The following is a 27,666-nucleotide window of genomic DNA, read 5'->3' as shown; positions in this document are numbered from 1 at the left end:
GTTACTGAAAGATTTGTATTGGTAAGTGATTACAAATGTTTCAAATATATAATGCACAGAACAAAAAATGCAAGTAGGCCTATGCAACATATCTTGGTCTCACATAGCTTTCAGTGTACATAAATCACGAACACAATATGTGTTCCTGTTAGCGCGCTCCAAATTGTTAATGTTAGCTGAAAACTGTGTCATGGTATAGCTAAGTGGCTTAGGCCAACCTTTACAAAGTAGCCTAGGCCTAGCTTTGGCCTACCTTCATCAAATAGATTGTGGGAAATAGCCTATAGATATAGGCTAATTCAAGAATGACGTACCATAAGTCTAAGCGAAATCATAGCTCACTTCAAGATAGCGCACCATCTCCAATTTAGCCTACGTTCGCTCAGCGAAACAACATGCATTTCTTGGTTACGAATATGAATGCCCTATGCATCTTGCACTGGGCAAACATGACCACAAATTATTCACAGTGAAAGTTACTTATCATGCTACATTTAACTCTTGCCACTAAATTGTTTTGTTGAGCAGATAACTCGGTAAAAGTAGGCTATTCACTCTTTCTTTTCAGACAAATAACAATTAAATAATATAAATTGTGTATCGGACAGCTGTTTGTGTAATTTGCCATTCATGCACAGAGAGAAGGCTTTGCTAGATCCCCTTGGACATTCTTGTTTTTATTACATTCACCATGGGGTTCCTCGTCAAATCCGGATGGACTTCAAGAGCTCTGGGAGTGACAGGTGTGTTTCAATAGAGCTAGCTACAATGGATTGTTTTAATGTTCACTTACAACAAGGCCACGACGACGCTCAGTCCTGTTTGGATTCACAGAGGAGACAACCCCTCGACTGGTGATGGTGTGCCACCTCCCGTCCGAACAAGCTATGACAGTCATGTTTGAGTTGTAATGCAGCGGCGCCCACTATTCTTTGACAATAGCGCCATCTTCTGGGCGAGACGAGTTACATGCGTTGTTACATGCAGACAGAGTAGCTGTTCCTGTATGGATGAATATAATTAGGCCGACATTATTTGGTAAACAGAGATTTTGGAATTCTAGTGGCTGATGTGGACATATTTTGTACAAATCCAAAGGAGCCAGTGCGACAGGTCTAAGTTATTTACCGGTTTGGATTCAGAAATCAGTACACTGTCATATTGTCAAGTGGAACAGATCCGTTTGTATATACCTAGAGCATCTGCACAGCCACTTGGGTGATGTGACTCAGAGAAGATCTCCACTGTCTAGGAAGGCCTCTTGTATGCCAGGAGTAGGTAGCGAGGTGAACTGACATAACAGTGGTGCCAGCATGGTTCTCTCTGAATGTACGGATATGAACTACACAGTGGTATACATGTGTATATCTTAAGAATAAGACATTGAGAGTACCCTTAAAGGTCGAGTCTGATTCTCGGCAATTAGAATTTTTGTCTCGTTCATTGATTGCTCTGAACAGTCCTGTAGATTGGCACTCAAAAAGTCAGATGGTCATACATGTAAATGGGAAAATAATTGTTTATGGACCAAGCCCTAAACAACTCCAGCTAATCAGCACATTGCCTCAGGGCTATGGAAGGGAAGGCTGTGTTTTGATTGGCTGTTGAGCTCAAATATCAGTAATCTATTGCAACAATTGTCAACTCTGCTTTTAAGAGTCTCACAAACTTGGGACACTGTGGAAAATGAGACCTCCCTTTTCACTTCACTGTCCTCATATGTTTTAAACTGTTGAAAGACTGCCTTGTGCACACAGACTGTGCAACCAAACATACACCCACCTGCACTTAGTTTCATGTTTATTGCTGTGTATGTGTTTATGTATTATGTATGTAGCGTCTTTTATACTATTGGAGATTTTAACAGTGTGGGGATATTGGTACAGACCATCACCCCTCTTTAGCCCAAGACTTAATTGGATAATTGGCGAGCCTATTTAAAGGTGGGGTTATTTCACACCAGACTGAGAGACTGGAAACACAGGAGAGACAGGAGGACGCATCATAGAGCGCCAGAGACAGGGGAGTCATAGAGTTTCATGTTTGTTTGTGTAGTGTGAATTGAAGGTAAACCTTGCTTTGCAGTGAGGAAGGGTTGAGTAGGTCCAAAGTTGCAAGGTCGCCTTGCTTTTACAAGGAGCCTGGTTCCTGGTGCCTAGTTTAATGGCACGGACGGTACATGTTCGTTTGTATACTGAAGATGTGTGGACGCCCATTGTGCTTCCTTGGGCAATTCCATGGAAAATTACGTTTTTTGTAACATCCATAACGCCAATAAAATGTGATGGTATGGTATGATGTGAATGATTACATGACATTTGAGCATTTGCTATTTTTGGCTGAAGAATGTACATGAGAAAAAATGCACAAAAAATAATGTTATCATTCACATCATACAAATGGCAAGGCATTTCACTGGCGTTATGGATGTGACAAAAAGTCAATTTTCCGTAGAATTACCCCCTATCATCCTCTCATTGCTTGCATTTTATGTGAAAAAAGAATGACCAAATAAGGTTTATATACAGTTATTTAGATAAGATGAGATCTCCTGTGAGCCTGAAAGTTGTGATCAAATTTCTCTTCTCTGACCTCTTCAGTTACTCAAGCTGTGGACCCCTAGACCCACTGTGCAGGACTTTCTCATTTGATGCTATGGTTGGTAAGATACATTCATTGTTTTACTATGTATTTTTTTGTTATCAGCACTAAATTCACCATTCAGCAGAAATCCATATCATAAAATCCCACTCCTGATATGGAGTGAAAAAATATGGTCAAGGTGAACATCCAGGCATTTGTAGCTGTCCATAACTTCAACTTGACCATGATGTCCCTCATGCTTGTTCCCATAACACACTTGGTCCACCAGTTCCATGTTGATCCAAGGTTCCTGGGTTCCACTTCTAGAACTGTCTTTAAGATGCTTGCTTGAAAACCCTAGTGAAATGCTCTCGAAGGCTGTTCTTCTGTTGGCAAGATTTTGTTTTGCCCACAAAGGTTGCTTTTTTGGTAATTTAGTTTTTAAGGGGACACTTCATCCATTTGCATCAAGCTTTGTATTGTTAGAAACCCAGTCATATTTTGAAATGGTCGTGCATCATTCCCTCATTTCCCCCTGAGACGGGAGAAATATGGATTTCAGTGTTGTAGTTCCTGCTTAGAATGATGTAAAAAACGTCATTTTGTGTCATTCTAAGCAGGAAGTCCCATATCTTTGTAGAGGGGGTGAGACTGCAAAGACTATTTTTTAATTTTTCCAGGGGGTGGGACCCACTCACGCTACAGACCTATTACAGATCAGTGGGTGGGACTTCACTTGCAGAAACTAAAAGCAATATCCACCATCTTTATTTTAAGCTAAGATCACAGGCTAGGCTCTTGCTCTGCGGAGAAAGCTGATAAGTCACAACGATGGCGGATGGTAGTTTTAAAACTGATATGACAAAAGGGGATTTTGAAGATCTGGTGTGCGAATCTGATGCTCGTGAACCTGTACGAGGCGCAATACAGCGAGAAACAGTTGAGGATGATTGAGGAGCAGGAAGCCTGCAGCAAGACCTGCCTGTCAAATTGGGGAAAAAGGTTGATGACATAATGTTTAATTCCTCCATGGTCCGGATGAATGAAACATACGTAGTTTAACCTATGTAAAGGTCCTACAACTTCAATATTTGACAACATCCTAAATCAGGGGCGGTTTTTCATATGGGCAGTAGGCTATGGGCAGCCGATGATTGCGGCATGAGCACTCGCAAAAAAGTATTTTTTTTAGCTTTCTTTTGCGCTAATCAGTTTTCTATCACTCATCAAGTCAATCATATGTCACTGAGTGGGGAGTGGACACCCTATATAGTATATAGCCGACTTTGCAGGCACCTGTGCTTATTGCTGAGAAGGTCTCACATACAGAAGATGAGAAGGGGAAGGAGGTGGTGTGGCCAGGGGATCCCTTTCTCCCTGAGCTGGGAGTGGGCACAACTAACAAAATAGCCTAGGCCTAGCACCACTAACCCAATAGCCTAGGCCTAGCACAACTAACGCAATAGCCTATAGGCCTAGCACATATAAACGCAATAGCCTAGGCCTAGCACAACTAATGCAATTCGCCTTATTCACCCGGTGGCCAGAAAGAGGCTAAAGGGGTACACTTGCCATTATACGAAGTCCAGCAGATGGTGGTGGTAATGCACTCTGTTCGCAAACTGCAAAAAAGACAAAAGCTCACCGAAAAAGAAGGGTTCACTGACCTGTTCTTCTTCTTCAGTGAGTTTTTTATTTTATTTATTTTTTTGCAGTTTGCAAACTGAGTGCATTATCACCACCATCTGCTGGACTTCGGTATAATGGCAAGTGTACCCTTTAGCCTCGTTCTGGCCGCCGGGTGAATAAGGCGAATAGCCTATAGGCCTAGCACATATCGCCGCAGCTGGACATCAGGTAAATATTGGAAATGCTAACCTATGCTGTCAAATCGCGGGCCATCTGACATGAAAATATGTAAAATGTGTGATTTTCATGCAAACAGGCAATAATGCTGGTAACGTTTGCAAAATAGCCATTTTTGAAAACTTCCATATGAGGAACAGGACCTTCGATATATATGGCCACAAGATTGAGTGCAACATAAAACAATGATCATTTTAATTTTAGAATCCTTATTAATGCCAAAATGTTACATTAATGAGTCCCTCTGTGTGCTTGTAGTCTAGGCCTAGGCTACGTCCCGGAGGAGTGACTTGGTAGGGCAGGGAATTCTGGGAGTTGTTGGCTTTCATGCACATGAGCCAAAAATACATTTTTGACTTTCTCGGTCAAGAAGGCACTGACTTCAATGATGACTCCACATTTCTACTACATAAATGACCCAATTTAAATACACATTCATCTTCCCAGCGGTGAAATGCTCCTTTAATACTTAACAGGCTTGGTTGTTGATTGGGCGTTGTGGGAAATCCCCTACCTATAGCTCTAGGAATTTCACCATTCTGAAATGTTATACCTTCACTCATATGGACTGATTAGTAGATTTATTGTTTTGCACAGGACTACCATCTCCCATCACTTTCCATCATCACCACCAACCTCCTCCTCATCATCCAATCAGCTGCCCTCTCCGCCCCTTACTTACACTGTGTCAGAGGTCAGAAAAATTGAATTCACTGTTAGTTCAGCAAGCGTAAGTCTAGTCCGATCACTATGTCAATACTGTCACAGCACTGAAAATAGAATTCTACCGCGCAGAATGTCCTCTGCACCTCGGTAGTTTATGCCGAATTGATTCCTGTGTCATTCCCTGGGCTTATCTGTCAGCTGCAGTGCTGTCTGACTTCTCTTCAGGGGAGAGCTGTGAGTCTGGGAGCTGTCTGCTCTATGTGGAAAGGCTAGCCGAGTTAATGAGCAAAAATGTTGCAGGATGAAGTTGGCATAAAAATGAAGGTGCACAGTAATAATGGTTACTTAATAATAACTAATAACACATCTGCTTATATGAACCATGACAAACAACACACCTCTCTTAAAGCTGTTGGTGTAATGGGATCTAGTTGTAGAAATTGTTTTTAATAGTGCATAATTACCTTTGAAAAAGAGAGAAAAAAACACTCACTATTTTCTATAAAATACAGGCACATCCCTGCAAAAATCCAGTCTATTAAAATATGTCAATCTTCTTAAATTAAGACATCAAAAACAATTTATCTGCCAATGGATTAATAAAATTAACCTTAATTAATTAAATTAGTCTTAAATTAATTAATTCAATTTGTCTTAAATCGTAAATCTAAGATTAGATTTACGATTTAAGACAAATTGAAGACAATTGAATGAGTTGAAACCCATTAAATAAAAAAGTAACGTGTGTGTGTGTTTGTCCCTCATGAGTGAGTGTATATTTATTTGATAGTTTGTAGCTCAGCTTTGAGGATGGTAGTTTGAGGAGTCTGAATGACCCCCTTGGCTCACTCCTGTATGATACATCACACAAGTGTATATTTATTTTTAATAGTTCACCAAGGCTTCCCTTTGTAGTCCAGCTTAGAGGAGTTTGAATGAGCCCCTTGGTTCACTCCTGTATGATGCATCACTAACTCCACTAAGCCACTGTAATAATGTTGGACTGAAGAGTCGTTGTGTGCTCGATGGGCCCTGTGCTAAAGATACTGGCACTTACTGTTATTGGTAGTGCAGATCATACATCACTGGGATGTAACTGGGCACAGTGGAATTGGGCCTTCAAAACAACCTCTCACCACTTCAGGAATTTGCCTTTCAAACTGCTCACTGACAATGATTTCTCTGAAATCCACACTTTAGTTACACTGAGGTACACTATGCAGGTTAAGGCATTTTTGGCGACTGTAGAGCTCCCTCTAGAGTATCAGTATATGTATATTTTACTCTGCTGTTGTACAACCCCAAATCAGAAAAATTGCAAATAAAAACAAATAACAAATGCAAATAAAAAAATAAAAGGACAGACAACATATCAAATATTGAAAATGAAAATTTGGACTATTTCATGGAAAATATATGTTCATTTTTAATTTGTTGCCAGCAACATGTTTCAAAATAAGTTGGGACAGGGGTATGTTTACCACTGTAAATGTCCTGTAAATGGAGACCAGTTGCTATAGTTTTGAGAATGAAATGTTGTCCCATTCCTGCCTAATATAGGATTTCAGTTACTTAACAGTACAGGTTATTCTTAATCATGTTTTTCATTCCATGATGCACCTAATTTGACAGTTCCGGACTGCAGACAGCCCATTTTAGCCATTTAGTCTTTCCTGGAAAAGACATTGCCTGGATGGCAGTATGTTGCTCAAAACCTGTATACATCATTCAGAATTGATTGTGCTTTGCCAAATGTGCAAGATGCTCATGCTGTAGGCAATAATGCTCCTCCACATCATCATAGATGTTGGGTTTCGAACTGAGCACTGAAAAAAGTTGGATACTTGGATAGGCCCTCTCCTCTTTAGCCCAGATGAGTCCATGATTTCCAAAAAGAATGGCAAATTTTGATTGGTCTAACGCTACCTGTTACCTCTGTCCTCATGTTACCTCTGTCCATTTTAAACAAGCTCAGGCCCAGATATGACGGTGGTATTTTCTGCATCATGTCTCAATACAATTTTGGCTGTTACAATTTTGGCTGCAGTTTTGAATTTGAGTATCAAACTGTGCACATAGACCAGTGGTTCTTAAACTTTTTGTCTGGCGACCCCACAAAAAAGTATGGCGAGGTCTGGCGACCCCACTTTCCCCAAACCCATTCTAAGTCCTTACTCAAATACCCCCCTCAAACGTTAACAACTAAATCAAGCAAAAACTAGAAAGCAAAGTCATTTGTTTTATTTACTCCATATGAACAAGAACCGAGCAAACCAAACAATCACGATTAAACAAGTGTAGGCTGCCGCCATATCAGATCAGAGCGCTATGTGCGTAGCGCGCGCACACACATAAGCACGCACACACACATACCAGCATTAGGCCTACAACGTTACATTAACTATATTTATGGCGATAACAATAACAGTATTTTTTTTATTTCCCTTTTCTGGTTTACTATCTTTAACAATTTCAATGGGAAGGGTGGGCATGCTTCCGTGAACATAGCAAGTTAATTCTAGGAGGAATGCTGCATACGGCGACACGGAGATTTTCCTCCACGGTGCTGAGCCGACATCTGTATTTAGAGATGTCGTTTCATTTTGACAGGTTTTAAGCTCTCATTCGCCAGAACATCGCCGCAAATCACACATTGTGGGTGGTCGAGGTTATCTTTAACTTGGCAAGTGAATGCATATTTCAAAAATTCTTTCTGATAAAGCCGACGCGCCTTTTGTTCTTTTTTATTCTCACCGGCCTGTAGACTTGTCCCATCTGAGGATCACGGAGGAGTAGACGCACTGGTAGATGGCACTTCCGAGCTTTTGTTCAATTTTTTAAGCAGCCACCTGTCCATTTTGGCTAGTAGGCTACCTATGTCTTTTGTTTTGTTTTACTTAAAATATCGGGAACAAGTTGAGTTTGCATAGTGGGAGCAGATTGTTTCTATCAGCGGACCAGTAGCCCATAGGCTGAACCAGATCTCGTTGAAAGACGAAAACATTTCTCTCTCTTCTTTTAACTGCGTGTAAATAAGAAAAAGGCAGAAAAGGCCAATATTATTTCCCTTTGTTTCACCTAATAATAATTTCAGACTGAATACAGAAAATAATTGGCGACCCCTAGTTTAAGAATCACTGACATAGACAATGGTTATCAAAGGTTTTCCTCAGCCCATACAACAGGTCTAGAAACAGGTTTGGTTTTGATGCAGTGCCATCTGAGTTCCAAAAGACCACAGCCATCAAATATTGTTTTTCAGCTCTTTCCCTTGTTTGCAAAGGTTCTCTGGATTCCCTGAATGTTTTAATAATATTATGTCCTGTAAATGATTGAACTCCCCACTTAATAACAATTTCATGTTAAGAACCATTAAAATTACATTTTTTTTATCATTTGTGCACACATTTACACATTTTCAACATTTGATCTGTCCTTTTTGCAACTAAACATGAGTTTAAGAGATTTGCAGATTCTGTTTTTATTCACATTTTACACAATGTCCAAACATTTTCTGATTTGAGGTTTTGTTTTGGCAGGTGAAGGATTAACAACAGGCAGAAACTATCTCCAAAGAGCCATGGACGCCGGAAGCACAGGGGCCACTTTAGGCTCAAAATATCTTTTAATAAACAAAATCAAAAACAAAAACGGTGACAGGTGTTAACCATAACAGCGGTTGTCCGCATCTAAAATAGCCTAATGTTATTTGTGCAGGGTCACTGTTGAAAAGCCTTTAACTTTCTGCCCATGGGTCGAAAACCGATGAGCAAAACGCCAGCGGACAGCCCAGACTACACCCCCAGTCAAGAGCTGTATCTACTGACAAGGTAATGTTTCACGATTCCCGCGAGATCTGTCAAGCCGCCGTTCTTGAAGTTGCATTGCTGGTTTTCTCGTTACGGCTCCCACACACAACTGCGTGCGGTGCAGTGCTGGAGACGCATCCCGTCCACATTACATGGGCTTACGCCATCCGTTGCCCAACTGAATTGTGGGTCTGTTGCATTGCATTGCTCCCTTTGCCCCGTTCAACTTTTGCTGCACCGACCGAGAGCAACTGAAGGCACAGACAATCAAATTACGGTTATACGCCTACTTCAAGGCATTTGCACAGTAGGCTACTCACCCCTGACCATCGGGAACACCCACTGGCATGCATGAGTCCTGAGGCAACAACACAGAAGCAGTCAGAAGACCTGGCCCATGCTGTATCATCCTCTCTCAAACCTCATTTTTAAAAGTATATCTTTTTGGGCTTTTTTGGCTTTATTACAGTATAGGACGGTGAAGAGACTGACCCCCCCCCCCCCCCCCCCCCCCCCACCCCCCATTTGACCTCAGACTTTGGGATCAGTGGCTGGACAGTGGCTTTAGTTTCTCTTGTGCATACATGCACTTGCAACGAATGAGCGCTCATACAACTATGCCTCTATGTTTGATGATACTCATTTAGCAAGTATTTCCTGATCGAGGAACTTTTGTTTTCTTTTTCTATTGGTCCAGGTCGCAGTTCAATGATCAACTGTGCCGCAAATGATCAGACAAATGACAGGCACTGCTGACATGTTGACTCCGCCGACCAGCAGTCCCCTCATCGCGGGCCGGGCCCATAGTCTGAGAAACACCGTCATAGAGCCCCTCTGCACAGGCATAATGCGCCATTTAGTGGTACTACTTTGGAGATAAGTCTCTCTTCGTCAATCATTTATTCTGAAAGGGTAAAAATTACCTATTTATCTCCTCATCATCAGGATTGTCTTGTTGACACTATTTCTTCTCAGTGTGTCATTAGTGTGTGATGCTACACTGCTTGGCATTCATCAATGCCTCTGTTTGCTGTCTCTAGACTAGTGAAGCGCTCACTGTGAAATGGGGACTGTGCCGATCTGCAAAGGAAAATTATTTTTAGTTGATACAAGACTTTAGACTGTTGAACTAAACATGTATAATAAACACACATATTTGGTGAAATACAGCTGAGGTGTAACATCTGAGCACATAATGTGCTGTTCAACTTAACTCATTGAAGGAACTAGCCTAGAAATCTAGATGCACCCTAGCGGCAGCAAATATAATTTGCAGTTAGGGTAGTCTAGCAACTCTCCGGCTTGGCTTGCGAGCTGGAAAAATGAAACTTCTATCAGGCCAATCACATCGTGTATAGAGTCGGCGACGGTTCCACGTGAATTTCCTGCTACTTGAAAACAAAGAAGATGGATGCTGCTGCTGGCAAACAGCGGTCTTTGAATCGTGTCTAGAGTTAAGTTTTTTTTTTAAATTGGCAAAAGTTTGTTCAACTAGCCAACTAGCTCCTCTGGTGGGAAAATGCATGGGACTCAAGAGTTGTAGTGCTATCATATTGTGTGCAGAGGAAATTTGAAAGACAACCGTTTATCCCACCCCTCGGTTTGAGCACTGCCAATTCGCCCTATTCACTCGGCGGCCAGAACGAGGCTACAGGGTACACTTGCCATTACATCTCAGTCCAGCAGATAGTGGTAATGCACTCTGTTTGCAAACTGCCCCCAAAAAAAAGCTCACCGAAAAAGAAGGGTTCGCTGGCTTGTCCTTCTTCTTCTTCAGTGAATTTTTTTTTGGCAGTTTGCAAACGGAGTGCATTACCACCACCATCTGCAGGATTGAGGTGTAATGGCTCGTCAGGCTATCATCAACTCCTTGTACTGTAGACCTCATTTGGATGATCTTTAGAGCACCACCTAGTGGAGAAAGGAAGAGGGAGCCTCCATGCCATAGGGCTCACTATAACCAGAGATGTTCGGCCATTGTGATGGCAAGGCTATAGACTGTAGTCAAATTAGAGTATTTCAAACCAATCCAACAACCCATAACCTATTCTTTGAATACTAGGAGAAAGTCAGCATGTAATTCAATTCCTGAACTAATATAACACATGTAATTTGCATGTTACTCCTTGTAATATATTTTCTTTTCAGTAGAAGTAGGACGATTCAAATCTTTTCTATCTCATTTGGAACATTATAAGAAATCTTGATGTGTCTGTGCTGTGAAAATAAGAGAGAAAGAAATGCATTGTACAATCCAGATGCATGTACAATTACTGTCAGTTACCATGTGGACAACAAATAACATATGAAATATTCAATCCATCTTTCAAAACAAGACACAAATGTTTCCCCTCACAGATAACGTGTGTCTGTTTGAGGGTATGGTGAGATAATGACAATCTGGGTCTAGACTGCTCCCTTAAACTCTTCTCACACAGAGAAAGACATCTTAACTGACCTCAGTGTCATGGACATATTATGAGCCACTGGGCCCCTGGGTACAGACGTGAAAAGCCCCCCCTCCTACGCATATCCTAAACTAGGGGGGTCTGGGGGCATGGTCCCCTGCAGGTAAATGTACCCCTTGAAAAACAACCCCTTGAATGATGACTTGAATGATGAATGATGATCCATCCCTGCTCAGTGCCAGCTATGTTCTTTGGATGCAACCCTGGTATCAGGGCATCTCAAAAACAATGGCTCCCCTTCACCTGACGTTCTGCAGTACCTCATATGATCACTGGATGGCAGCTCCTCCACACACATGACTGTCTCGGCCAGGGGCTTGCATGGGTGCGTTTGCTGTTTGCTATTCTTGAATAGCAGCAAGGTCAGAGCTAGTCTGTGCGATGCTAACTGATATTTTCTCATTACGCTGAGGTTTGTGTAATGATGAAGAGGGCCCTCAGGAGACGGAGACTCACAACCACTTACTCTCATTGCCGTGGAAACGCAGGGTGGGCGGTCCGTTTATCTTATTAATTAGACCTATTTAGCAGTCATTTCTGCGAATAAATACAAACAAAATAGAAATGTAAATACGAAATATAAATGTCAATTTCATTGTAGGCTTTTGTCAATTTCACTGTAAGTCTGTTTTGGTCACAATCCAAGAATTGACATCATTATGAGCACATTTGACAGTATCTGCACTGCCGACGGTCCTGTAGAAATGGATTTCCCTGTGACTCATAATGTGGCTCTTAGCAGGGACTTCACAGTGCTTCCCTGAAATAAGCAGCCGAATCTGGACTGGATGAGTGGGATGCGCGCCAGATCTGGGCCATGCGTGGGCCTGATCCATCCCAGTTCGCTGCGCTGTGTAACCGGGGTGTGTTATACAGCGTGAAATCCCTGTCCTCCCCTCCAGGAGCTCGGCCAGCCGCCTCTTCAGAGCAGAGATTTCTGCTGCATCTACTTATCGGAGCCAGGGCCCAGCGGCCGGCCAGGCCGTCGCCCTGACAACACGCTCCGGCTGCTGCGGCAGCGCCGGCTGATTTGGCATGTCGGGGCATGCCCGCCCGCCCGCCCGCCCGCGCGGTGAAGGGGGGTTACCAAGGGGACACGCGGGGGTGTGACTTGGATGAGAGAGCGAGGGCGGCAGCGCCAGCAAAAGGCTTGTGGAGTTCAAGGTTAATTGTGAGTGGGAGTGCGTGCGTGTGTGTGTGTGTGTGTGTGTCTGTGTCTCTGTGTGTGTATGGGTGTACAGTGAAAATGGTCACCATTTGAGGGAGAAAGGGCACAAAGAGCGCCATCTACTGGCTGGAAGATGACGAGGAGCTGAAGACAAGCCAGCAGCAGCACGAAGGTACTCCTTTTTTTGTGTAATCACAATCACATTCATTCATGTTCATTCATATTATCATGCTGTTTTGTTCACCATCTACGGTTCCCAAAACGGAGAGTATCCCCACTACAGTGCCTGTATGAACAGCACTTAGAGATGATTATGAATGTGCTTTGATGTGCCTATTCATCGGCTCATAGCACAGCTGCCATTTCCAAGTACAGAACGAGAGAGAAGGGAAAAAAGTTTGGCATTGGCCTTTTGTATGACAAGTATTTTCTCCCCCAAATGGAAGCCATATGTCTGCAGCGCTCGCAAAAGTGTGAAATCTCCCAAGCACCAAAAAGCAGAAAGTAATTTTGGAGAGCTATTTGGTGCTGTTATCTGACTGTATGTTTTCCATGTTTCTCCTCACTCCACTGTAATGAATAATTAGTCAGAAGAAGATAAATAGCCACAGGGCTTCCTGGTGCCAAGGAAATCCATTTAGGTTATTACTCCTTACATAAAACTCATTTTCATTTTAAGAGCCCGGCCCAGACTCTCCGTGCTGAATAACAAACAGATAACAAACAAGCAGACAAAGGGAAAAAAAACGTCACTTTTTTTTCTTAAATAAAGAAACTTGCGATGAAGTGGCAGGAGAGTGCAAATGCCTACAAGCATGACCGCACTGCTCTGGCTAGAGAGAGAGATAGAGAGAAAGAGAAGAAAGAAGAGAGAAGAGAGAAAAAGGAAAGAAAGAAAGAATGATAGAGGGGTGTTTTATGTTGTGTTAAACACTGCTCTGACTTGAGAAAGAGAGAGAGAAGAGAAGGAGAAAGTGAATGGTGGTTTGTGTGTTTTATGTTGTGTTAAAAAACTCCTGGCTAGAGAGAAAGGGGGACAAGAGAGAAAGAGAGAGTGAACGGTGGTTTATGTGGTGTTAAACCGGGGGTGGGTAGAGGGCTCTGCGGCATGGCTCTGCGGCAGTGGGGACAGTCATTATGGACGCTTCCTTATGCAAGGTCAAGGTAAGGCGTCTTGTGTGCCTGGGCGAGATGGAAGCTGCGCTCCAGATTTAACATAGGTCAGCCCTGGACGCTTTTGGAGCGGCGGACCTTGAGATGTATTGATTTAAGAGTGTAATTTTATGCACCCGCTGGGAACGTTCCCTTTAGTGCGCGGCTCGGCTCGTCTCCTCCCGTATACTGTCCACCCCTCCCGTTGACTCGCGTTTCACAGACACAAAGTCGCCGCAGCAGACGCTAGACAACTCCGGCCTGCTTCTGGGCCACATCTGGCAGAGAAACGTTCCCTTTGGTGCCACACACACTGTCCATCCCTCTCTTTGACTGTCACCGGAGAGTCATGTTTCACAGACAGCACCACACCACGTAACAGCCTACGCACCCTCCACCAACCCAGAAGGCTCCTCTCTCTGCTCTCTGTCCTCTGCTGTCTGGCCTTTCATGTGGCTTGCAGTGGATGCTCATGTTTCACACACAGAAACTGACTCAGGGGTCTGAACCAGTAGTGGCAGAAAACCTTTCCTTTTAAGACTCCTCTGCCTTTACAGTCTGTCCATTTGACTCTTTCTTGAGACTAACACCTGGCCTACACCAACTGAAGCACTCCGTTCGCGGAGCATAAACATTATTTTAGAAGACTTTTTTTTCGAACATATCATCCCCGATCACGTCTGGTGTAGCTAGTTCCATTGATTACAGTGGGAAAGGTACTAATGGCTGCAGCAGACGCAACGCGAACGGAACTACTCTAATTCTGCTTTTGCACACCACACACTCTAGACCCTCAGGAAGCTATCCAAGATGGCAGCTACCTCTGAAGAGGCTCTGGGCCATAACTGGGCCCAATCTTGCTCAGATTGTTCCCTTTAGTGCCCTTTGTCTTTTGTATATTGCAGAGAACACTGAATGCATACAGTAGACTGTAGAACCGGTAGGTTACGGGTCCTGCTCAATCCTGACCACAGGCATCAGTGAAATTGGTGGGCTGATTGGCCTGAAAAATCTTAAATGCATTCCACGGTCCTGGACTCACTGGACTCATTCCACGGTCCATGCCTCACTGGACACTAATGTTTCATAATCAAAATCATCCAATACAGAAGGTATCTGGGCCATAGCTAGCCTTGATATAGGACATGTCTCCGTCTGCATACAGTCAGTCTAGTCTCCCTTTGACCAGAACACCGTCTGAGATAGCAGCAGCTAGCTCACACACACAGATATCCCCTATAGCAGACAGTGCCTCAAAGGGGCTAAGGCAACGAGAGGAAGAGAAGAGAGGGAGGAAGGAGATTGGGACTAAAAAGACCCATCCGGTCAGATCCAGGATCAGATCTCAACCACATTCTGATGCTATCTGACGGGGGGGCTAGGTCAGAACTTTTTGTCAGTTGCTTTCAGCTGTCCATGTGACAGTGTGTTTACACACACACACCACACCACAACACACACACACACACAGACACCATGACACCATACACACACACACACACACAGACACCATATACACAGACACCACACACACACACAGACACCATACACACAGACACCACACACACACACAGACACCATGCACACAGACACCACACACACCACAGACACCACACACACCCACAAACATACAGACACACACATTTACGCACAGAGTGAGGGTGGGTTAGAGGGAGGTGAAGCGTATGGAGCGCGATCCCCACGGGCCGGACCGCTGCTGGAGGCAGGGCGGTGGATGAAAGGCGTGGTGGCGTCCTGTCAGCTGTCTGATGTAAGATCAGAGGGGCTGTGCGGTGGGGCCGGGCAGATGGTCGGTAAATACCGCCCGCTTTTGACTTCTTCTCCACTTGGGCTTGTCTTCTTTTGTTGGGGAGGTTTCTCATCACACCCCATGCTGCTCGCAGAGGATGTTGACATTTCCGTTTCTGCACGCCGGCCCACACGTCTCCACAGCTTATGGGCTGGTGTTGCTAACACTTACAACAGCATGGGCTGCCTGACAATCACAAACATGTTGCTACATTATGCTGCAATGCACCACAAAAGCAAAACAGACAGGCTCACTTACAACTTCCTGATATGCTGCACGTCTTGCTTGCTCTAATCCAACACAATATTGAAGACATTAAGAATTATGGATAAAAGATCCTGGATATGAATAGATGTGTAAGATATGAATGAATGTGTAAGATTTGAGTGTGTGTGTAAGATATGAGTGTATGTATGTGTAAGCTATGAATGAATGTGCATTGTTATTGGATGTAGCTGAATCTTTCCATTGAGGTGTAAAACCCAATTCCTCTGGTATATTTCTTAAATGTTTCATTAAGGCTAACTCTGGTACAATGCATCAAATAGCAACATTTATGTTAAAAATTGTACACGGTCCCCACACAAATAAAATTAATACATTAAAATAAAACATGATTTAGTACATCTAACATTTTAAGGTTCTATTAATAAATAATAATAATAACTTGGTTTTATATAGCGCCTTTCAAGTAACCCAAGGTCGCTTTACAAAAGGAGATAGGGCAGGGGAATAGAGGGGAGAAGAGAGGAGGGGGTAGAAGTGGGGTTGGGGGGCAGGGTGGTTAAGGACCATAGGCCTCAGTGAATAAATGTGATTTTAGGTGCTTTTTGAACCAGTGTGGGGGCTTGGCGGATATGGAGAGGTAGACTGTTCCAAAGGGTGGGGGCAGCAACACAGAAGGCTCTGTCACCAAAAGTCCGTAGCCTGGAACGGGGGATGACAAGCTGGTCCTTGCCAGAGGACCTCAGGGACCTTGGCTGGGAGTGATGCTGGATGAGATCGGAGAGGTACTGGGGAGCAAGAGCATTGAGGGATTTGTATGTAAGGAGTAATATTTTGTAGGTGATGCGTGACTTCACCGGGAGCCAGTGAAGCTGCTTGAGTGTGGGGGTAATGTGTTGCCATCGCTTTGTGTGTGTGAGGATCCTGGCAGCCGAGTTTTGGACACGCTGTAGCTTGTCCAGTGCTTTGGTGGGAAGACCATAAAGGACACCGTTACAGTAGTCCGGACGGGAGGTGATGAAGGCATGTGTCAGAGTCTCCGCAACAGTGTCTGACAGTGAGGGCCGGAGTCTGCAGATGTTTTTGAGGTGAAAGAAGGCGGATTTGGTGATGTTACTGATGTGAGCTTGGAGTGAGAGGTTGCAGACCAGAGTCACACCCAAGTTACGCACTTCTTGGGAGGGCCTGATGGTAAAGCCATCTACGTTCAGTAAGACGTCCCCAACTTTCTTGGACAGAGACGGAGGGGCCACCACCATGAGCTCTGTCTTGTTGTTGAGTTTGAGCAGGTTGGTGGCCATCCTGAGGGCTGATGTCAAAACATGACTTAGAAAAACTCATTCATGCATTTATCTCCAGCAGGGTTGATTACTGCAATGGACTGTTCACAGGCCTTCCTAAAAAGAGTATTAAACAGCTTCAGGTGATACAAAATGCAGCAGCTAGGACTCTAACAAAAACTAAAAGAACTGACCACATTACTCCAATTTTTAAGTCCTTGCACTGGCTTCCAGTAAGTCACAGAATTGACTTTAAAGCACTATTGCTTGTTTATAAATCAGTAAATGGAGCAGGACCTAAATACTTGTCAGACATGCTTCAGCAGTACACACCTTCTCGTCCTCTCAGGTCCCAGGTGAAAAACCTGCTAGTAAAACCTACAGTTAGAACTAAACATGGTGAAGCAGCTTTTAGCTGCTATGCGGCTCAGCTGTGGAACCAACTTTCGGATGACATTAAAAAGGCCCCAACTGTAGCCAGTTTTAAATCTAGACTTAAGACCAAACTGTTCTCAGATGCTTTCTGCTAACTGTGCCAAGTTACAAATTCTGAATCTGCCTCGATAATTATTCTACTTTGTCTTTTATTACTTTTTTTTTTACTACTTTTGTCTTTGTTTTTGCTTACTAATTATTCTTTATTTTTAAATGATTTTACCTTGTGTTTTATGTTTTCTTTTTACCTTTTAACTATTCTTTGACTATATTGCCCTTCTATGCTTTTATTTGTTATTATTGTTTGGTTTTGTTTATGTAAAGCACATTGAATGACCTCTGTGTATGAAATGTGCTATATAAATAAACTTGACTTGACATCCAAGTCTTTATGTCATGCAAGCAGTGAACTAGTGATAGGGGAGGGAGATTGGTAGATGGTTTAGCGCTAATGTAGAGCTGGGTGTCGTCAGCATAGCAGTGGAAACTGAGCCCATGCTGACAGATGATCTGGCCGAGAGGGAGCATATAGATGGTGAACAGCAGGGGGCCAAGCACTGAGCCTTGGGGCACGCCGTGGTTGACTGGAGCTGGGGTCGAGTTGAAATCCTTTGTAGTGATGTATTGCGTCCTAGTGAAGCGGTAGGAGTGAAACCAGGAGAGAGCGGAGTCAGAGAGTCCTAAGTGTTCATGAAGACGGTGAAGCAAGATGGTATGGGAGACTGTGTCAAAAGCTGCAGATAGGTCTAGGAGGATGAGAAGGCTGATGAGGCCATTGTCTGCAGCTATGAGGAGGTCGTTTATGATCTTAATGAGCGCTGTCTCCGTGCTGTGGTGGGGTTGAAAGCCAGATTGGAGGGGTTCATAGAGGTTATGGTGGGACATGTGGTGTTGAAGTTGGGCAGCCACCGCTTTTTCCAGGATCTTGCTGAGGAAGGGTAGGTTGGAGATTGGGCGGTAAGTTCTAGGATCGTCAGGGTCCAGGCTGGGTTTTTTGAGGGTGGGAATGACCACAGCCGTTTTAAAACTAGATGGCACCACACCAGATGTGAGAGAGGTCTTAATAATGTCGGTCATGGTAGGGCAAAGTGTGGGCAGACACGCCTTTACCAGAGCCGTGGGCATGGGGTCCAGTTTGCTAGAGGTGGATTTAGCTTTTGACACAAGATCCATGACCTGGTCATTACTGAGTGGTGAGAATGAGGAGAGAGAGCACTGATGGGGATGAGCAGAAGAGGTGGAGTTGCAGTCCTTCAGGTGAAATAAGGTGGACATGGGGCACCTGTCTGACGGAGCTGCAGGTGGATGTCGTCCACTTTCTGCTGGAAGAAAGTTTGGAACTTGCAGCAGAGTTCTGCAGCATCTGATGGTTGGGGTGGCTCTGGAGGGCGGAGGAGACGGTTTATAGTTGAGAAGAGCTGCTTTGGTTGATTCTGGTGTTTACTGATGAGAGTGGAGTAGTACAGAGTTTTAGCCCTGGAGAGAGCCTTTTTGTAATTCCCCACTTGATCTTTGTAGGCCTCTTGATGTACAACCAGTCCAGATTTTTTGTACAGCCTTTCAAGCCGGCGCACAGCTGCCTTCAGATGGCGGAGCTCAGGAATGAACCAAGACGCGGGCTGGCTGAAAGCTTATCTTATACCTTTAACCACCTTTACTGTCCTCAAAGACCTGCCCGTAGACCTGCTTAGTTTAATGAGTGTTTTCTGTTCATATTCTGCAGCTATGACGTCTCAGGTTACCCCTGGTGAATGAAACGCTTACTCTATACGCAGCTTCAGGTCGTATTTTACATTTTTAACTGCCTTTATTGGCTTCAAAGATCTGGAGGGGTTTCACTCTGTAGGTTTAATATCAGTATTTACTGTTTGTGTTCTACACTATGGCTATGACTTTTCAGGTCACTCCTGGTGAATGAAATGAATGGAAAGGCATACCCCACTACACGTCAGATAGATACTTGTCAGGCATACCTACGTGGGAAGCAGACCTGCTGCTACAAAACGATTGACTTCCAAAACAGTGCCCTAGTCTACTATGTCATTTGTGACATTTTTTTTTCTGCTTTTGCCTTAGGCTTAAGCTTGTTCGTTTAAAGGGTGTGTGTGTGTGTGTGTGTGTGCATCTGTTTGTGTGTGTGCATAGACTAGAAAGCAGACACGATCAGAGCACACAGCACACATATTTCGCTTTAACTCATTTTAAACTCCACTGCTTGCTCCAAACCTTTGTATTAGTAGACTATGGTCTGGATTAGACAACATTTACTCAACATATAATATATATTATGGTAACACTTTATAATAACTACACACAATTCATCATTTATTAAGCCTTTGTTACTTATTAGTTAATGGTTTGTTCATCATTAGTAATTTCTAATTTATCATCAGTAAAGCATTTGTTCACACAGTTATAAATAGTTTGTTCATAGTAAATAAGCCTATATCTTAAATATGTTTATACATTATTGTTAATAAATGATGCAATAATATGTTTTTGATTAAGTAATATTTCCATTATTTAACAGTTGTTACATACACATGCACTAATGATTAGTTAGGGTGAGGATACATATTTTATAAACCACTTCCTAATACCATAATTCATAATTAACTCAGGAGTTACAAGTGGTTAGTTAATGATATTTTGTGAGCTCATCTAAAGTGAGGACGTTTTATGCCTTGCAACACATTTACAAATGAGTTATAAAGTTTACACTTGCATTTATTCATTTAGCCGACACTTTCACCCAAAGTAACTTACACATGTCAATGAAATTAAAGGGCAAAGCCACATTGGTGGACGCCGGGGGTTTGAATCCCCAACTTTATGGGTTACTGCATGTTAACCCAGCTCCCTATCCACTACACTACCTCTGCCCAGTGGTATTACAACAGTCAATTCAAAAATATAATATAGATATGCGTGTTTACTATGAACAAACCATTTTTAACTGTGTGTAAACATGATTTACAGATGAGAATTAATGTAGGAATAATGCTTTACAAGAAGAATACAGCATTTAAAAATAGTTTACAGATGTTTAATAACAGTGTGTAGTAGAAGAAAACAGAAACTCGTTGTAGGGGTTTCTATCTGGGCTAAGGTAGTGTAGTGGATAAGGAGCTGGACTAGCATGCAGTAGCCTGAAAAGTTGGGGGTTTGATTCCCGGCTTTCACTGTTATGTCAGTGGCCTTCAATTTAATTGTACGTCGCTTGTCTGCTAAATGAATGTGAATGTAATCTTTACAACTCATTTGAAAATGTGTTGCAAGGCATAGAAAGTCCTCACTTTAGATAAGCTCACACAATATCATTAACTAACCACTTGTAACCCCTGAGTTAATCATGAATTATAGTATTAGGAAGTGGTTTATAAAATATGTATCCTCACCCTAACTAATCATTAGTGCATGTATATATTGCATAATTTATTAAGTATTAACAATAATTCATAAACATATTTTAGATATAGGCTTATTTACTATGAACAAACCATTTATAACTGTGTGTACAAATACTTTATTTATGAGAATTACCATAGGAACAATGCTTTACAAATGATGAACAAAGCATTTTGTAATAGTTTGCAACTTGTTTTTAATAAGAAAATGATTTCATTATAAGTGGTTGTTTCATTACTTATTAAGTATAAATCATGTACTTACAAGCATATTTTTTGGATAGGCTTATTTACTATGAACAAACCATTTATAAATGTGTGAAGAAATGCTTTACTGATGATAAATCAAGTATGAACAAGAAATTACTAATGAATAACAAACCATTAACTAATAAGTAACAAAGGCTTAATAAATGATGAATTGTGTGTAGTTATTATAAAGTGTTACCTGTATTATAATGCTGTTATAATTATAATATATATTATAGTGTTGTTCAAGCAATATGGCACTATATATTATAATGTTATGCTGTAGTGATTCATTCTGACATGTTTAGTTCTAAACCAAACCGGCCACGCCACGCCACGCCACGCCACGCCACAGACCACGCCAAGACGCCACACGCCACGCCACGCCATGACACGCCACACGCCACGCCACATGTCACACGACACCACACCACACCTGGCCGTCCCACAACACACCACGCCCAGCCACCATCTTGCCTCTGGTACTCCAAGGGGAGTGATGGTGAGTCAGAACATTCCCACTGTGAGAAGCATTCAGCTGAGCCAACCAGTGCCTGAGGCACCATTCAGACAGTCTGTGTCTGTGTGTCAAACTGGCCCACATTAAAAAGTCAATTCAGGGTGTGGTGGTAGCGGATATGTCTGTCTATGTGTGTGTGTGTGTGTGTGTGTGTGTGTGTGTGTGTGTGTGTGTGTGTGTAGAAGTGGGGAAGTGGGGGTGGGTGGGTGATGAGCAAGACCCGACTGAATGATTCTGTACTCCACTCCTATGATGTCTGGACTGAGTAGGTGTGTTTGGGTGGGGTGTCAGTGTGGTGTGTGTGTGTGTGTGTGTGTGTGTGTGTGTGTGGTGTTCTTTTGGGGTGCGTGGCCACAGTGGTTATGGTAAACCGCTCATGTGACTTTAAGGCTAAATGGGTTCCATGCTGTGGCAACACAGCGTGAACTCATTTGATCATGTCAAGTGTGCACTGTCACTCAACCCACTGACTAGTTTTCACAAGGCTTGGAGGAACGTGAGTGAGTGTGTGTGTGAGTGTGTGAGTGATGGACAAAGAAAAACAAAACTACAGTAACAGACCAGGGAGTGGCTTCTGCCTCTAATAAGTGTCTGTGTATCAGTTCGCAGTCCACACACAGAACTAACTCAAAACACCTACCACACACTTACACACATGCACGGCAGACATAGACACACTTATTCCATGTGGATAAAACATTCAGGTATGGATTGATCTCTATGGGGCCTGTCAGCGTGGGGTTTATAAATAGCCTCTTTCCCCTAGTGAGCTGTCAGATCTGCCTGATGAGTCTCCCTCACACTTTGATTCCTCTGACGTGAGACATCTAGAGTGCTCCCCTCCTCAACACACACACACACACACACATACAGACACACCAGAGAAGTGCTTGCGAACAAACACACAGACACACACACACACACACACATGTCGCCTCTGTCGCAGCAGTTAGTTGCTGTTGAGTACGGTGCCGGACGCTTTTTGAAAAAGTACACATCCACTGAAACTGGCGGAAAGATGAGACGCTCACTGTGGGTGTGACTGACAGAAGTGGGTCTGTCTGAAACATGGTGTCTCCTCCTCCCCCGTACCCCCCCAACACACACACACACACACACACACACACACTCCACCCCCCCAAACACACTAGTTCTCTGGCTTTCCGCTACGGCAGGCGAGTGAAAAGTCATCAAATGAAGATTAAAGACCGTCAGTGTTTCCAGTGACAAGCGTCGTTGCTGGGCTTGTCCCCTGCGCCTCTGGGGACCCTAGACAATTACATTTGGAATGGGATCCGTTCAAAGCGCCCAACAACTCATTAATTGCATATTGCAAACACGGCGTTTCAGCGAAAAGCGTTGATGAGTAACGACGAGGAGCCTTTTCTTTTTTTCTCTCTTCTCTCTCTCTCTCTCTCTCTCTCTCTCTCTCTCTCTCTCTCCCTCAAAGGAGTTTTGATGTGTGCATGGAAGTTCATTCCTTGAATACATATGTGATGTTTTGAAAGTTTTTGTGGATATTTTTATCATACATTACACACTCATTTTACCACCTTCTTTTCATTATGATGGTGTGGCCGGCTTCATACTAAGACTTTTAAATACTTCAGCAATAACATTTTATAAGAGTTACTATGTTACTATGAGTCAGCATTACTTTTGGCCCTTGTTGCACTCTGTATGATTCAGTGTCGATGTACATTTGTCCATGCCCTGATCCAGTCCATTGGTAATAAGCAAAAGTGGCATGTAGAAAATCCAGGCCTCAATGTACCATCTCAGGGGACTTTAGACATTTTACATTAAACTGGCTGCAGTCATGGTGATGATTTGGCCAAACAGTGCAATTAAATGAAATGGCTGACTAATTCTTAATTGTTGACTTTATGAGTTAATTTGGCCGTGCTGCCATTACAAAGCACCTCCAGACATATGGGAGCACATGGTGGCATGCCATTGGAGGACCACCTGGAAAAAACACCTAGCAAAAAAGCCGCAAAACAGGGGGTATCCCACGAGCGCCCGGGGGAGAGTTTTCGTCAGTGGACACGACGCGTGTCCGTGGGCATGTAAGCCTCGCTTGAGCGTGACAGCTCAAACCGGACTCGTGTGGTCCCAGGGGTGGAGGCAGTGAAAGAAATAGTGTGTGTGTGTGTGTGTGTGTGCTGTGGGAAACAAAAGAGAAAAGACATTTTAAAAAAGCCCCTCTCTCTCCGAGCAGGAGGGGGGGAGAGATGTGGGGAGGAAGGGGCGCCGTAGGCAGTCAGGAGGTGGGGGGGCCTTGAGTGTGGGCGCTCTTCCAAAGTTGTTAAGGACATTAATATTGCAAGGGCCCTTTCTCTCCCTCCAGGGCCATCTCTCTATCTGTGCATGCAGCCAATTAGCAGAGGAGGAGGGCTGTGAGAGGGGCCGGGGACGAGGCCTCTCGTGCTGCTGGTGTCCAACGCTGTGAGGCAATTAGCGTCTGTGCCTGGCCCGAGCGGAGAGGAGCGGAGAGGCGCCGAGCATGTGCAGTAGCTGCAGCTGGTGGCGGCCAAGTCGTGAGACCTCCATGTTTGACCAAAGCTGAGGAGGAGATGTGCCTGCTGGCATGTTTGCCAAAATTGAAAACGGTGTGGCTTTTCTACCTCACCACCCCCTTTTTTTATGTGTGTGTGTGTGTGTATGTATGGAGTCTCTCTCCTTTTTTCTCGTGATGTCCCAAAGCGATCTCGTCACAATCTCATAATATCATCCCAGCAAGTAGACGCTGCATCTGGCCCAGATGCGGTGCACGTGTGGGCCAGAACCGCACCATCCGCTGTCTGGGAAGTGTCCCACATTCTAACTTCAGTAAGTTTTTCATTTTCTTCCGAGAGGGGAATACCAGCAGTCTGAACCAGCAGTTAGCGCTGTGGTGGGATTTCTGTTTTTTTTTTACCCCTTCTTCTCCTCAAAGTAAATTAATTAACAGCACATCATTTCTGTAGAACCAGTGTTTACAGTTGAATGCTCCACTTACTCCGCAAGCACTTGGGTGATATTGCCTCCCTGATGGCCGAGAGAGAGAGAGAGAGAGAGAGAGAATATTTCCTTCATGAAGAAACTCAGTCTACAATGTTAAAACCCTCTGGCAAAAGCACATGTAGATACACAGGCTTTGTTTATACATACTTCCCCTGCTTCATGCTATTTTGTTTTTGAAAACATGATTTTACAGCTACAGCACATCAAATGAAGGAAACAAACATGCAGTAATTCAATAGAAATGGCACTTTAATGAACCACATTTCCAGAAAATCACTTTTCCAACTAAAGCAGCAAACATTCTCCCATTAGGGGCTTAGTTTTTTGCTAAAAGAAATGTCTCGCTGTAAGGTAAGAAATGTAGAAGTTTCTGGGACTTTTCTCTTTCTCTCCCTCTCTCTTCATTTAGAAGAGAGCAATAAGATTGTCCCTCTGAGATAACAAATCTATAAATTCTCAGAATTTCTCTTTCCTCCTTTTTCTTTCTCTCTATCCTTTTCACTTCTAATAGTGCGAAAACATTGTTATTTGGGTCAGATGGAATGGGTGGGGATGAGGGTGGTGTGGCACGGCACGGCACGCCGGCCTCTGTGATGGCTCTAATTACGTCCCCTCCCCTGACCTGCAATTACTGCAGCCCAAATTATGATCTATACTGGCAGAGTGGACCGGGCCGGCCAATGGAGATGGATGGAGAGGACTGGGGACAGAGCAGATTGATTATTGATTGGGAGGACAGTGATGGATTGTCCGTTAAGGGCAGGCCTGTTAGGGGCTGGAGTGTGTGGGTTGAGATGTGCCCGGCTTTTAAGGAATGTAGTTTTGGGCGAGTGAGTGGTAATGGAAGATGGGTGTGTGTGTGGGGGCGGGGGGGGGTGGGGGGTGGAGGGGTGCGGAGGGGTGCATGTTAGGTCTACTCTTTTAAACCCAAAGAGGGAGCTGTTCACTCGCCAGAGGAAGGAAAACATGTCACACTGTGAGAGAGAGAGAGAGAGAGAGAGAGAGAGAGAGAGAGAGAGAGAGAGAGAGAGAGAGAATCATTACTAGTTAGCTTCACCAGTTAGCTTGATATTTCCTTTAAATTCTTGTAAACTTGTGCAATTTTTTACCCCCTTTAAACCATTAATAGTATTTTTTCTTGAATGCAACACCCTGCTTTGGCAGCACTGTACCTGAATGGCATGCCGAGAGAGAGAGAGAGAGAGAGAGAGAGAGAGAGAGAGAGAGAGAGAGAGAGAGAGAGAGAGAGAGACCCTTAAAGGGAATGTGGAAAGTTAGATTGGTAATTCACAGCACGCTGCAGAAGAAGTACTGTATTTCAGCAGGTTCTGACCGGAACGCAGAGCTGGACCAGATCAAGCGTGGGTCCATTCCAAACAGTTTGTCTAACATGGTATATCTGCCTTAACAAGACCAGGACCTCCTCATTACCCATGTTGTTTGTTCCCTTCAACTACTGTTTGACAGCGCAGAAAGTATACAGGCATGTTTTTCTTTAAAACAGGCCCTTGTGAAATGCTCTTCAAATTGCATGTGAAATGGCACAGAAGAGAACAGTTCCATGCATTAAATGTGCTTGTTGATTGTATCTTGCAGATGTCAAAGAGGGAGAAAAGACTTCAGCGTTACTCTGTAATTCTGTCTGCGGCGTCGTAAATCCATTCTTTGAAGTCATTTCCTCTGTGCGGTGCATACCGAAGGTTTGTTTACCTTGCCCAGCTGAAGCACGGAGATGAGGTGTCGGAGAAGAGAAGTCGTTTAATCGGAGCCGTTAAGAGTGCTATGTTTGTGTCTGTGTGTGTGTGTCGTGTGTCTGTGTGTGTCGGGTGTCTGTGTGTGTGTGTGTGTGTGTGTGTGTGTGTGTGTGTGTATGTGTGTATGCGTTAGTTAGTGTTCAACAGCAGAGAGATGTGGGGAGGGCTCTTCTTTCATTTGGTGCCAGGGAGATGAGTGTGTGTGTGTGTGTGTGTGTGTGTGTGTGTGGAGGGTCTCTTCATCAGACCGCAGGTCACTCCATCTCTCCACAGACTCCTCTGTTCTTCCTTTGATGTCCGAGCACCGCGTGTGAGAGGAGGATTTCTCCACTTCTTGGCTGGTTTGTTGTAATTTGCTGGATTCAAGGAATTAAGGGGAGAGAAGGAGGAGGGGCGTTGGTTGGTGCCAGACATTTTCACACAGCTTCAAATGACTTCCTCTCTCTTGTGTTTAGTTCCGTCCACCAGATGATTGGGGACACACATTGCAAGGCAGCACTTCATATTTAAAAGTAGCTGAACTAGAAAGATGATTTTCTCCAGGACAATTATTAGTGGTTTCCTATAGGCCTTTGCTAAGCTGACTTGTGAGGTGAAATGTACATTTCTATGTCTGTCAGATGTATGGTCTTACATAAGCAGATAGACATTCACTGCCAGACCTATAGTACCTATAGTATACTTTACGGACCTATAGTACCTATAGTATACTTTACAGACCTATAGTAGCTATAGTATACTTTACGGTATACCCCCGTCTTCCTATTTTAATATTTTCCCGTAAAATATCCCGTATTTTAATACTTTCATAACATTAGCCCTACCACCGCACCTGTTAGTCTCTACTCTATTGTACTGTTGTCCTGTTGCTACCTCCTCGCCTGTCCAGCAAAACAGATGTTTTCAAAACATCATTTTGCTTGCTTGAAGGCGACCTTAGAGTGATATTAGCCTATTAAGATAACAGTGTTGTTGTGAGAGCACGATTTGACACCAACCTGTAAGCAAATCTTACTGTCAGCAGAGGGATAGCAACAGAAAGACATATGTTGAAATGTTCCCGTATTTTAGGTGAGAAACCAGGGTAAACTCCCTTATTTTCAGTGCTCAATGTTGACAGAAATATGGCTGTGTAGAATGTTCTCAGTAGAATGCGCCTCAGCCCCCTCTCGGAGTCGTGAGTGCATTTGCCGTGGACACCAAAGCAGCGACTCGGTCATGAGCAAATATTTGGTCTGATCACGTCCTTCCAGTGCTAATGTCCCACA

The 27,666-nt window shown here is 43.6% G+C and overlaps 2 long non-coding RNA genes across 3 annotated transcripts; one reads left to right on the top strand and one right to left on the bottom strand.

Moving 5' to 3' along the window:
• Positions 1-1,980: 1,980 nt before the first annotated feature.
• Positions 1,981-8,749, top strand: LOC121677845. Of its 2 annotated transcripts, XR_006021097.1 has the most exons (4): positions 1,981-2,175; positions 2,601-2,662; positions 5,047-5,143; positions 8,655-8,749. It is a non-coding gene; the product is annotated as an uncharacterized LOC121677845 (long non-coding RNA). The 2 variants fall into 2 exon arrangements; XR_006021098.1 differs by lacking the exon at positions 5,047-5,143 and having other exon boundaries at positions 8,655-8,737.
• Positions 5,640-25,877, bottom strand: LOC121677846. The gene is made up of 3 exons (XR_006021099.1): positions 25,794-25,877; positions 9,885-9,891; positions 5,640-5,650 (listed from the first exon to the last, which is right to left on the bottom strand). It is a non-coding gene; the product is annotated as an uncharacterized LOC121677846 (long non-coding RNA).
• Positions 25,878-27,666: the final 1,789 nt, after the last annotated feature.

This window comes from Alosa sapidissima, chromosome 12, assembly GCF_018492685.1.
Source record: "Alosa sapidissima isolate fAloSap1 chromosome 12, fAloSap1.pri, whole genome shotgun sequence".
NCBI lineage: Eukaryota > Metazoa > Chordata > Actinopteri > Clupeiformes > Clupeidae > Alosa > Alosa sapidissima.
The sequence above is the reverse complement of the archived record's forward strand: the minus strand, read 5'-3'. Positions and strand labels throughout refer to the sequence as shown.